Below are 10,688 nucleotides of genomic sequence, written 5' to 3' on the forward strand. Positions count from 1 at the left end.
TGTGACAGTAGAATACATGCTTTGATGAGTTTAACTAAGCTGGGAAAGCTTTGAGTATAGGGGTGGCAACAGACTGAGTCTGCCACCTGAGGACCATCCAGGTATGAAGAGGCTTATCATCAATTGGATGGGTATGACAATTTCTTTGACCATGACAACCTATGACCCACAAGGAAAATAAGTCGGACTTCAACTTCCATCATGAAGAACAAAAAAAAGGGGGGGGGGGGGCAGGAGAAGTGCTAAGCACACTTCTTGGACTGTCTAAAAGCACATATTCTAATTGTGAGATCTTTGCCCAATAACAAATTAGTATACTTTTTGGGAAAACCAAGCCATATTAATATTCTCTTGAACCCTTTTACCCAGCTCTACTGAATTATTCTCAGGCATCAGAATTCTTAGATACAGCTCTGTTTCCAACACTAAGATCCTATGAATTTTGTATCAATTAATCAACAAGCATTTATATGCCAGGAACTCTGCTAGGCACTGGAAACAAAGAGACGATAATAAAACAGTTCCTGTCTTCAAGATGTTATAATCTATTAGGGACACTATATACATACATGAGTATATGCAAAATATATTCAAAATACATGGTAATGGGAGGGGTGGTATTAGCAGCTAAGGGATCACAAAAGGCCTCATGTAGTATAGTAGGTGGTGCTTAGCTAAGCTTTGAAGGAAATTGGGAGTTCTAAGAGGCAGAGGTGAGGAGAGGATTTATGCCAGGAATGGGTAACAGTCTATGCAAAGACACAGACAATGGGAGAAGGAGTATGACGAATGGTATAAAGGTCAATTTGTTTGGATTGTAGAGTGTGTTCATTACTTACACATAAACAGGGTAATGGTTAAAATGTTGTTCTTAACAGAATCCTAGAGTCATAAAATTTTGCAATGGCAAGGAACCTTCGTGATCATCTCTGTCTGTTCCCATCTATAAAACAGTCAAGAGATACTGGAGTCATTAATAATGCTAATCTATTTGCACGAGTATTTGATGTATGAGTATTTGGACGAGTGAGGGTTGTGTGAGAAACAAGGGAGAGATGTTGCTAGCCATCCCTGGAAATCGTAAGGAACATAGTAGGTGAAATTATTTTATCTGTCTTTTTTTCTTTAAGTGAGGCTTCTGAATGTTATCAGTGCTTCCAGGAATCACAAGCATGAGAAGTCATTTGTTAGATAAAAGGCCACTTTAAAGAAGCGAAACCCCAGGCTGAAAATCAATCTGAAAATTGATCTAACGCAGATGGGTGTTTTGTCCATATTAAAGCAGACACCACCAGCTTCCTCAATGCCTCCCTGAGGATATCAACTGGAATACTCATTCAACATGTGAAATTCTGCAGTTCTATCATTCTATCTTCTCTCATTCACGTGATATTGCACAGGTAAAGATACAGAAAAAAATAAATCAGCCAAAGTCATTATATAATGGAAAACCAAACAATATAAAGGAAAGAACACTTAATGTGGAATTCAGAGAAATCATGGGTTTGAATTCTGCTACGATTGGTTATTGGTATTTTTTGGATAAGTGATTTTTATTTCTCTAAGGTTCAGTTTCCTGAAGAACATGAGAATAGTTAATCCTGTGCTATCTCAGGACTTTTGAGAAGGACTTTTTTTTTTCTTTCTGTTTTTTTTTTTTTTTTTTTGGCAAATCTGAAGACACTAGATAAATCTGAGTTCTGTCTGCAATTCTCTAATGCATCTGTGATCTAACTGCTCAGGGTATTCCTTCCAATAATAAATATCACAGCCAAGCCATCCTGTGGGACTCTCATCTATGCCCTCCCATAAATTCAGCAAGGGGAGTCCATCCAATGTGCTGGAAACCTTTCTGATGAACTCTTGATATCAAGGGCTCTGATAGGGACCTTGCATGTGCCTCACATCAGAGCTATTATTAGTATCTGACAGATCAACCTATAAATATTTGCATTGTGAGCTTTGTATATTTAAATGACACAACCTTTGGGATCAAGCAATGTTTGGAAATGGGATTCCTGTCAGTCAGTAAACATTTGTTAAATTCTTATTATGTGCCAGGCACTGTGCTAAGTGCTAGTGATACAAAAAAAAAAGGTAAAGGACAATTTTTTTTTCCCTCAGGAAACGTATAGTTTAATGAGGAAAACAACATGCAAACAATTATGTACAAATAAGCAATATACAGGATAAACTGGAAACAATCAATGGAGGGAATGCACTAGAATTGTGGGGTATGGGGAAAGGTTTCCTGTAGAAGATAAGACTTCAAGGAAGTCAGGGGAGCTAGCAGGCAGAGATGAAGAGGAAGAGCTTTCCAGGAATGGGGGGCAGTCAGTGAAAATGCCTGCAGCTGGGAGACAAAGTATGTCTTGTGTGAGGACGATCAAGTAATCCAGTGTTGCTGGCAGGGTACATGGTGGGGATGGTGATTGGAGGGGCTATAAGGTGTAGGAAGACAGGAAAAGCATACGTGTGTACATGGGAGGCTACGAAGGGATTTGACTGACCACAGAAGATTTTCTATCCAATTTTGGAGGCAATAGAAAGCCACTGTACTTTATTGAGCAGAAGGATGACATGATTAGACCTGTACTTTAGGAAGATCACAGGCAGTTGATGGACTGGAATAGGGCAGACATTTGGGGCAGGGAGACATCTCTTATATGTGAGAGATGTTATGAAGGTAAAATTAACAGATGTTGATGTTGGTGACAGACTGGATACGGGGGAAGTGAGAGAGTGGAACCAAGGATGACACCTACGTTGCAAGCCTGGGTGCCTGGAAGAACGGTGATAGTAATAAGAAAGTTTGAAATCAGGAGAGGGTTTAGGGGGAAAGAATATGAGATCAGTTTTGGACATGTTAAGTTTAAGGTGCTTATAGTCCCCGCAGTTCAAGATGTCAGACAGACAGTTGGAGATGTAAGCCTGGGATTCAGCAGAAAAGTTAGAGCTGGATAAGTAGATTTGAGAATTGTAAACAGAGATGATAATCAATCCATGGGAATTAATGAGATCAATAAGTGAAATAGTATATAGAAAAAAGAAAGGAGAATCCAGAACAGAGCCCTGTAGGATGCCCATGGTTATTGGCCATCACCTGGATGAAGATCAAGCAAAGGAAACTATCTCTACATCTCCTATGTACATCTTCTTTCAGTCTCAGTGATTTGGCAGGGGTTATGTCTTTTGATGACAAGCATCGTTACTCTAAACATTTTCCTCCTCAAATCCACTTGTCAAAAAATATTGTTCATCTTTCAAGGGGTTATCTTAAATGCTACTTAATGCTCTTGATCTACCCAACCAGAGGCAAACTATCCCCTGTCTAATTTACTTATACCACTCTTATAATGTTTATTAGTCTATTATGACAACTATGTGTTTACTTTTCTTATCCTCTCTACAAATGAGTTCCTTAAGGATGATGCTCATCTCTGCATCCCCGGTCACATCTAACGCAATGACTCGCGCATAGTAGACGTTTGATAAAGGTCTGTTGAATGTATGTCACACAAGGTGGAGATAAAAAATTTAAGTAGGTTTTTTAAAATAATCTTCAAAACATTTAATGAAGTAATAGAAAATCATTAGATATTATATTTCTACATAATGGACCCTGTCTTTCTAGTATCATTTCATATCACTCCCCTCTGTACATCCTTTACACCAGCAAAACTGGAATACTATCTGTCCCCTCAATGCATTCTGGGGTTTCTTTGATGTCTTTGCTCATGCAGCCTCCTATTCTTCCTACAGATGGAATCCTGGAAAGCCCTCCCTTCCCTTCTTCACCTGTTGGATTCCTACACATCCTTTAACACCCAGCTGAAGTGCCACATCTCAACCCAGCAGTCTTCCGTCATCATCACAGTCAATTACAACCTTTCCCCTGCTTCTAAAACATCACTTTGTTTTGCCCCTCTCTGGTTGTATTTGTCTCATAATAAGGTGTAATGTAGTTGTCACTGCATAGTATCTGAGCTTTGTGAAGGAAAGAAGAGCGTGTCAGTTAAACTTCATGTCTTCCCTACTGTGTATGTGTGCATCTGCACAAAATTGGCACTGCGTGCTTACTTTGTTGAATGGAACTGAATATACTAAGGCACATTTCTATGCCTGTGGCCTTCCCATTACGATGTGAGCTCTTTGAGGGCAAACAGGGAGTTCTGAACCTTTCTCTGCATCCCCAGCACCTAGCCCAGTGCCTGACACCCAGTAAGTGCTTAATAAATGTTTGTTGACCAACTGGCTGAATTTTGCAGAACGAGAAAAAAAAAAGCAGTGCAGATTGATCATGTAGTTTCCCTTGAATTACACATATGGTAAAAGAACCAGCCAGAACTCAAACTCAGATGTCCATACTAACCGTCTCATCCTCTTTCTGTTAGGCTGCATCGAATGCTTTAGTGAGAAACCAAGACAAATCTCTGTAAGACAAAGGCCATTGTCTAATCTGCTTTGAGCTTTGCGAACTCTAATTGTCACTCGCAGCATGTTCTCCTACTGGACAAGTAGCCAATAGCAAGTGGCAGGACAGAATTTCTGGCAGCAAGGTCCCTGGGAAGGTCCCCTAAGTATCAGACTCATGTCAAGGGAAATATCTTTCACTGGTCTAATAAATGGAGGAGAAAAGGGCCATGTCTTGCATGGCTTCAATCACATGGGCAATGACTCATCCTCTCCCCTTTAACCCATGTCCTATTAAATCTTCTCCTTGGATACTAATAATAAAGTGATATGATCATTATTGACAGGAGCTCTATCGTTTCTTTACTTTTATTTCTTCTGTATGCATCCCTAGTAAACTAGTAGAAACCAAAATTCTGGATTTATATTTACTAGACTCATGGTCTTCTCTTACAAATGCATCTTTCGTTTGTATGCAAAGCTCAGCACAGAGCCTGACACATAGTAGGCATTTAATAATGTTTGCTGACTCGATTTACTCTTTCTCTCAGTGTTTCTCCTGGAAACATCTGAATTTAGGCTTTGTCTAGGTCTCCACAATAATAAGAAAAGTGAGTCTATTACAATCACTCAGGCTAGAATAACATTGAATTTAGGGGCAGGCTACTGTTAAACTGCACTCCCCCCTCCCCAATCCCAAGACTCACACCTGATACCATAAACAGTAGGGATAATACTACTTCCCACTCTAGTGGGATCTTCTTTACTTTAAAGGAGCCTATATTCTCCTCTACACTTATAGTATGTACACTGGTTGAGGGCCCCTGACTCCAAGAGAAAGTACTTAGCGTTCCTAGAGAATCAAGTAACCCTTCCCTTCCTGAACCCTCCTTCCCCAGGGAACTATACAGCCCTCCAGACTAATAGAGCTATATGCAGCTTAAAATCACGCTGAGTTTCTAAAGAGATCTCATTATTGCTCAATCTAATTCTTTCTTCAGCCCACATCTTTCTCCATCTCTCTCTGTTTCATTTAATTGCTTTCTATCCACTTCCGGATACTCCTTCCTTTCTAGGTTTCCATAACAATACTCTCTCCTGACTCTCCTCTTATCTGTCTGACCTTTCTATCTCCATTCCTGGCTCATCATCTAGATCATGCTTCTTAACTATAGGTGTTCCTCAGGGCTCTGTCTCGGACCCTCTTCCCTTTTTCTCTTAGATCAGGAGTTTTTGGGGAGAGCACAGCTACTACCTTGTTTTGTATCAAGGATCTGTTTGGCAGGATAGTGACCCTGTGGACCCCTTTTCATAATCACATTTTTAAATGAAGAAAATAAAATATATAAGATTACAGGAGACTATATTTAATACATAGAATAAAATACATGATTATAATTAATTGCAATTTAATTTTATTGAAATAGTTATAAAAACACATTAAGAAAAGTTCACAAACTCAAGGTTAAGAGCCTTTCCTCTACACATTCTCTCTCAGTAACTCCATTAACTTTCATGGCTTTAACCAGGGTTTCATGCTGGTAAATAAATAACAACTGGTTCGGGGCATGGGGGGAGGGGTGTAGAAATGTACACATGACATAATTTTGAGTTTAACCTGTATCATAAACGTTTTCTCCATCACTTTTGTCAATCTAGATCATCAGAAGACAATAAACCACCCCTTAATTTGTAGTGTTTGTTGATTCCCAAGATGTAAATGCTTACCCTGAAAATTTAAGTCAACCAGTTTGAGTTGACTCCAGTGCACCCCTGGATTTAACCATCATTCTATCATTCTCTATAAAGATTTTATATATAGTATAGTATACACATATATGCATATACATGTACATGTGTGTATACACATAAACACCCTGTTATATATACAGATGCACATTATTACATTATTATTACAGTCATAATACTATTTACAGAATATAAATATATATATAATATACATCCCTTGCAAATACATTATACAAGTACCTAACATTTAGTATGCAATCTATTTTCAAAGACTACATACATTTATATTTCTATATATTTTACATATATTAAGAGGTATTTATTTGTATTGATTAGCTTTATGTTTATGCTAGATACATGTATACGTGTAGTTGTTGTCTACCCCATTAGAATGTAAGCTGCTCCTGAGTCGGATTTCTTGCGTTCTTTGTTTTTATATTCCTAGCACCTGGCAGTGCCTAGCACAGAATAGATGCTTAGTAAAAACTCATTGGTTAGTTGATTAATTGATTGCTCTTTTCCAAGCCTGCACAATCCATATAACTCAGAACTAGCGAAGGAATGGGTAATCATCTTATAAACAAACCATTTTTTTGGTAAGCCGATGCTCTTTGGTAACATGACATCAGTCAAAGCATCTAGGTATGTTTCCTTAATTGTTATGGGGGGATATCAAACTCTATGAGCAATAGTAGTTGAAGGAATTGGCAATGCTAAGCCTGGAGAGTAAAAGGTTCAAGATATACCTGACAGATATCTTCAGATGTGTTAAGGGCTCTCATATAAAGGAGAGACTGGACTTGTTCCACTTGACTCCCAATGATAGAACTAGGAATAATTCATCAAATCTGAGAAGATGAAAATTTAGGCCTAATCTCAGAATTAGAGTAAAACTGCCCAAGGATGAAATAGGCTTCCTTGGCAGATAGTAGTGGGTCAGATGACCACTTGTTGAGAATATAATAGAGGACACCCTTTTCAGGTGTGGGTTCCACAAGGTCATTGAGGTAGTTTCCAATTATGAAATTCTACGATTCCGTGATCTATCTTTCAGGATTTCAACTAAATGGCAGCAGAAAGTTAAAAGAAAGTAGAAGAAAATCAAGCCAATCATGCAAATTGGCAAAATAGCTAGTTCTGCATTAGTAAAATGAAGTGGACATGTAAGGCAATGACTCAAAAATCTGAGATTTAAAATCTAATAAAACAAAATAAAATCCCCAAGGAATCAAAACTCTATTAATGAAGTAAGCATTTTTACAAAAGAATATTGTAAATAACATGTCAACTTTTACCATTTTCATTTATATTTTTCTGCATCCTATCTACTGCAATTCATAAGATGTCCTATGTCTCTCTTTGGGTACAAATAACAGAATAAATGAAAGGTTTATTTTCAAATGATTAAATACTCTGTCATCTGACTCTGTGTGAAGCAATAAATGTTTTTCTTTCTCCTAAAAAAATAGTTCCAATATTTGAAGGACAAATGACAAGGGTATGTGGGAGTGTTCAGGGAGGACTAGTGCCCCTGGTGTGAGGGATTATTGGGCTTGCCAAGCCTTTTTTTAGGGCTGCTCATCCACCTTTAGTGTCCACCTTTCATCCAACTCTCACCTGTGGCTTAAAGAAGCTGCAGCATGTGTAGTGATCACACTCCAGTGAAACTGCCTTGGCAGACAGGCTAAATCATGTTGAGGATAATCAGTGGAACCCATTGGTGAGTTAAGGGGATGTCTACCCAAACATGTGAAGGCTTCCCCCAAAGGAATGGGCAGATGAGAACAATATGTTCCAACAGCTATTAAAGAATCTGAAATGGGAACTGTGGAGTGCTTAGAATTTGATCAGACATTGAAAATACCAAGGTTATCCACTCCATCCCAGGCCATCACCAGTCACTCTGACTTTTGTCTTACCTCTAGACTTTGATGACTCTGGAAGAGAGAGTAAAGCTGACAACTTAGGGTAAGTCCACCTCAACTAATTCCAATTCACACACAAGTCAAGACTTGACAAGTCAGTACCATGATGTTAACGGTCCTGCTTGAAAAACAAAGGATGAACAACTTCAAATATTCACTTTGATAACGATCTGATTGAAATTTATTGAAGACTTAGATTTTACGATATATACCAACTTCCCCCCTCCACCCACATTCACACATTCACACAGATGGTGACACTGATCCAAAGTGAAGTATCTTGTCTAGGTCTTTAAATTAGAGATAAATTGCTACACTCTTTGTTCTATTTGGTTTTGTAGACAAAACTCTATCAAAATGACCAATGTTGAGATAATTTCTTCAGTTCCCATTCAGGTCTTTGCTGTCATTTAGATATAATATTAAAAAGAAAAAAATAAAACATCCTTGGCTTCCTATTATACCATCTGTGTTATCCATTAATAGGCAGACATTCAAATGCAAATAATTATTTTGGAGGAGTTCTTAACCTGGGGTCTATGAACTTGTTTTGTAAAAAAATATTTTGATAATTGTATTTCAATATCATTGGTTTCCTTTGTAATCCTATGTATTTTATTTTGTGCCTTTTAAAAACACAGTTCTAAGCAGGGATCCATAGGCTTCATCAGAATGCCAAATGAATCCACAAGACAAAAAAAGAGTAACCCGGATCTTGGGCTGTGCTTCACAGCCATTAGTATTTGAGGCTCTGATTACAGGTACAGTGAAAAAGTGTGTTCCATCTGGAATCATATATTCTTGGGTTCAAAACCTGGCTTTGCTAATGGCTTCCCATGTGATGCAAGGGATAGAGTGTTAAACTTAGACTTATGAAGATCTGGGTTTGAATCCTGCCTAAGCTACTAGTTGTATGACCCTAAATAAGTCTCTTAACCTCTTTCAGTATTTTTTAATTTATACATAAGAATAATAATGGCCACTACCTCAGAGTTTTGTTGTGAGGGCCAAATAAGATAATATAAATTCATTGCAAATGATAGCTATTATTGGCTAGTATTTCTCTGGTATTGATAATTACATAAACATTACCTTTACTACCATGAAGAGTATGATGATCTAATGCCCTATGAATTAATTATTATAATTCTTCTTTGGAGGGTGCCCAAGCTAAAGCTCATTTCCCTTACCAGTACTTCTGCCTTCTCTCTCTCTCTCTCTCTCTCTCTCTCTCTCTCTCTCTCTCTCTCTCTCTCTCTCTCTCTCTTTCTTTTTTTCTCTCTCTCTCTGTCTCTCTCTCTGTCTTTCTCTCTCTGTCTCTGTCTCTCTCTCTCTCTCTCTCTCTCTTTCTCTTCCTCTCTCTTTGTCTCTCTCTCTCTGTCTGTCTTTCTCATCCCTCTCCGTCTCTATCTCTGTCTATCTTTCTCTGTCTCTATCTCTGTCTCTTTGCATATTGGTAGATAGATATAGACATCTATCACTTTCAGCTCCATCCTTCCAGCATCTTGATCTCACTCTTCCCTATGCTTCCCTTGTGCCCTCTGTAACACCTGTTCTGTTATTAACAGATTGGTCTTCATATTGGACTTGTGCCCTCTGGCAAGAAGTTAATTTGTATATACTGTATTTTTTACAGAAATGCATACATGTTGTTTCCTCTCCAATAGAATGCAACCTCTTTAAGGGAAAGTGTGTTTCATTTTCTAGTTTTGTACCTATGTTTCCTTTCCAGTGTCTAGCACATAGTAGGTTCTTAATAAATGCTTACTGAATTGAACTGAATGCAGAGCTTTCCATGCCTTTTGTTGAAGTTGGGCAGACATGAAATGGATTTGATGATTCCCAAGGTCCATTCTGGATTGTGAATTTGGCTCCAGCTACATTGTGTGCATTTCATGAATGTTATTAGTAACATCAATGCAGGATGGTGTGGTGGAAAGAACCCTGGATTTGGAGCTGACAAGTCTGGGATCAGGTCTGAACTCTGCACAAACCATGTGATTTGGGATATGTTGTTTACCCTTTCTTGGGCTCAGTTTACTCATCTGTAATCTCTAAGGCTCCTTCTAACTTTAAATACTGTGATTCAATATAGGGAGTTTCCACATACGGGTTGGTCTTGTTTTTTAATGTGGAGTGCTAATTTAGTTTTGTTTTCTTCTGCTTTGAGTAAATTAACCTAATAACTGTCAGCCCTCCACTTCACTTACTATGCCAGGTCTCTGAGATAATGCAGCCCTAAGCATATGGCCAGAGAAGAGAGAGACCATGCTAATGACCAAGCCACATCATCTGCCTATTCCACATTAATGTCCCCCTCATCCCCAGCCCCCAGGCTTTTAGCCTCCCCTCTCCCTAGCTGCTTTGTCTTGGCTGTAGAAGAATTCCAAGTCACATGACCTGCCCTCATCTCCCAAACCCACAGTGAATGAAAACAATACACCATATAGAGTATCTTTAGAAAACCATGTAAATATTTTATAGACTGTACAGTAAATAATGTATGTGTTTAGAAAGGGAATGGAAATATTTTATAGACTGCAGAACAACTGTTAAGACAGGAATGAAATCAGTGTGTTTGGAGAAATAGAGTATGCCTGA

The sequence above is a fragment of the Notamacropus eugenii genome, chromosome 1 (assembly GCF_028372415.1).
Source record: "Notamacropus eugenii isolate mMacEug1 chromosome 1, mMacEug1.pri_v2, whole genome shotgun sequence".
Classification (NCBI taxonomy): Eukaryota; Metazoa; Chordata; class Mammalia; order Diprotodontia; family Macropodidae; genus Notamacropus; species Notamacropus eugenii.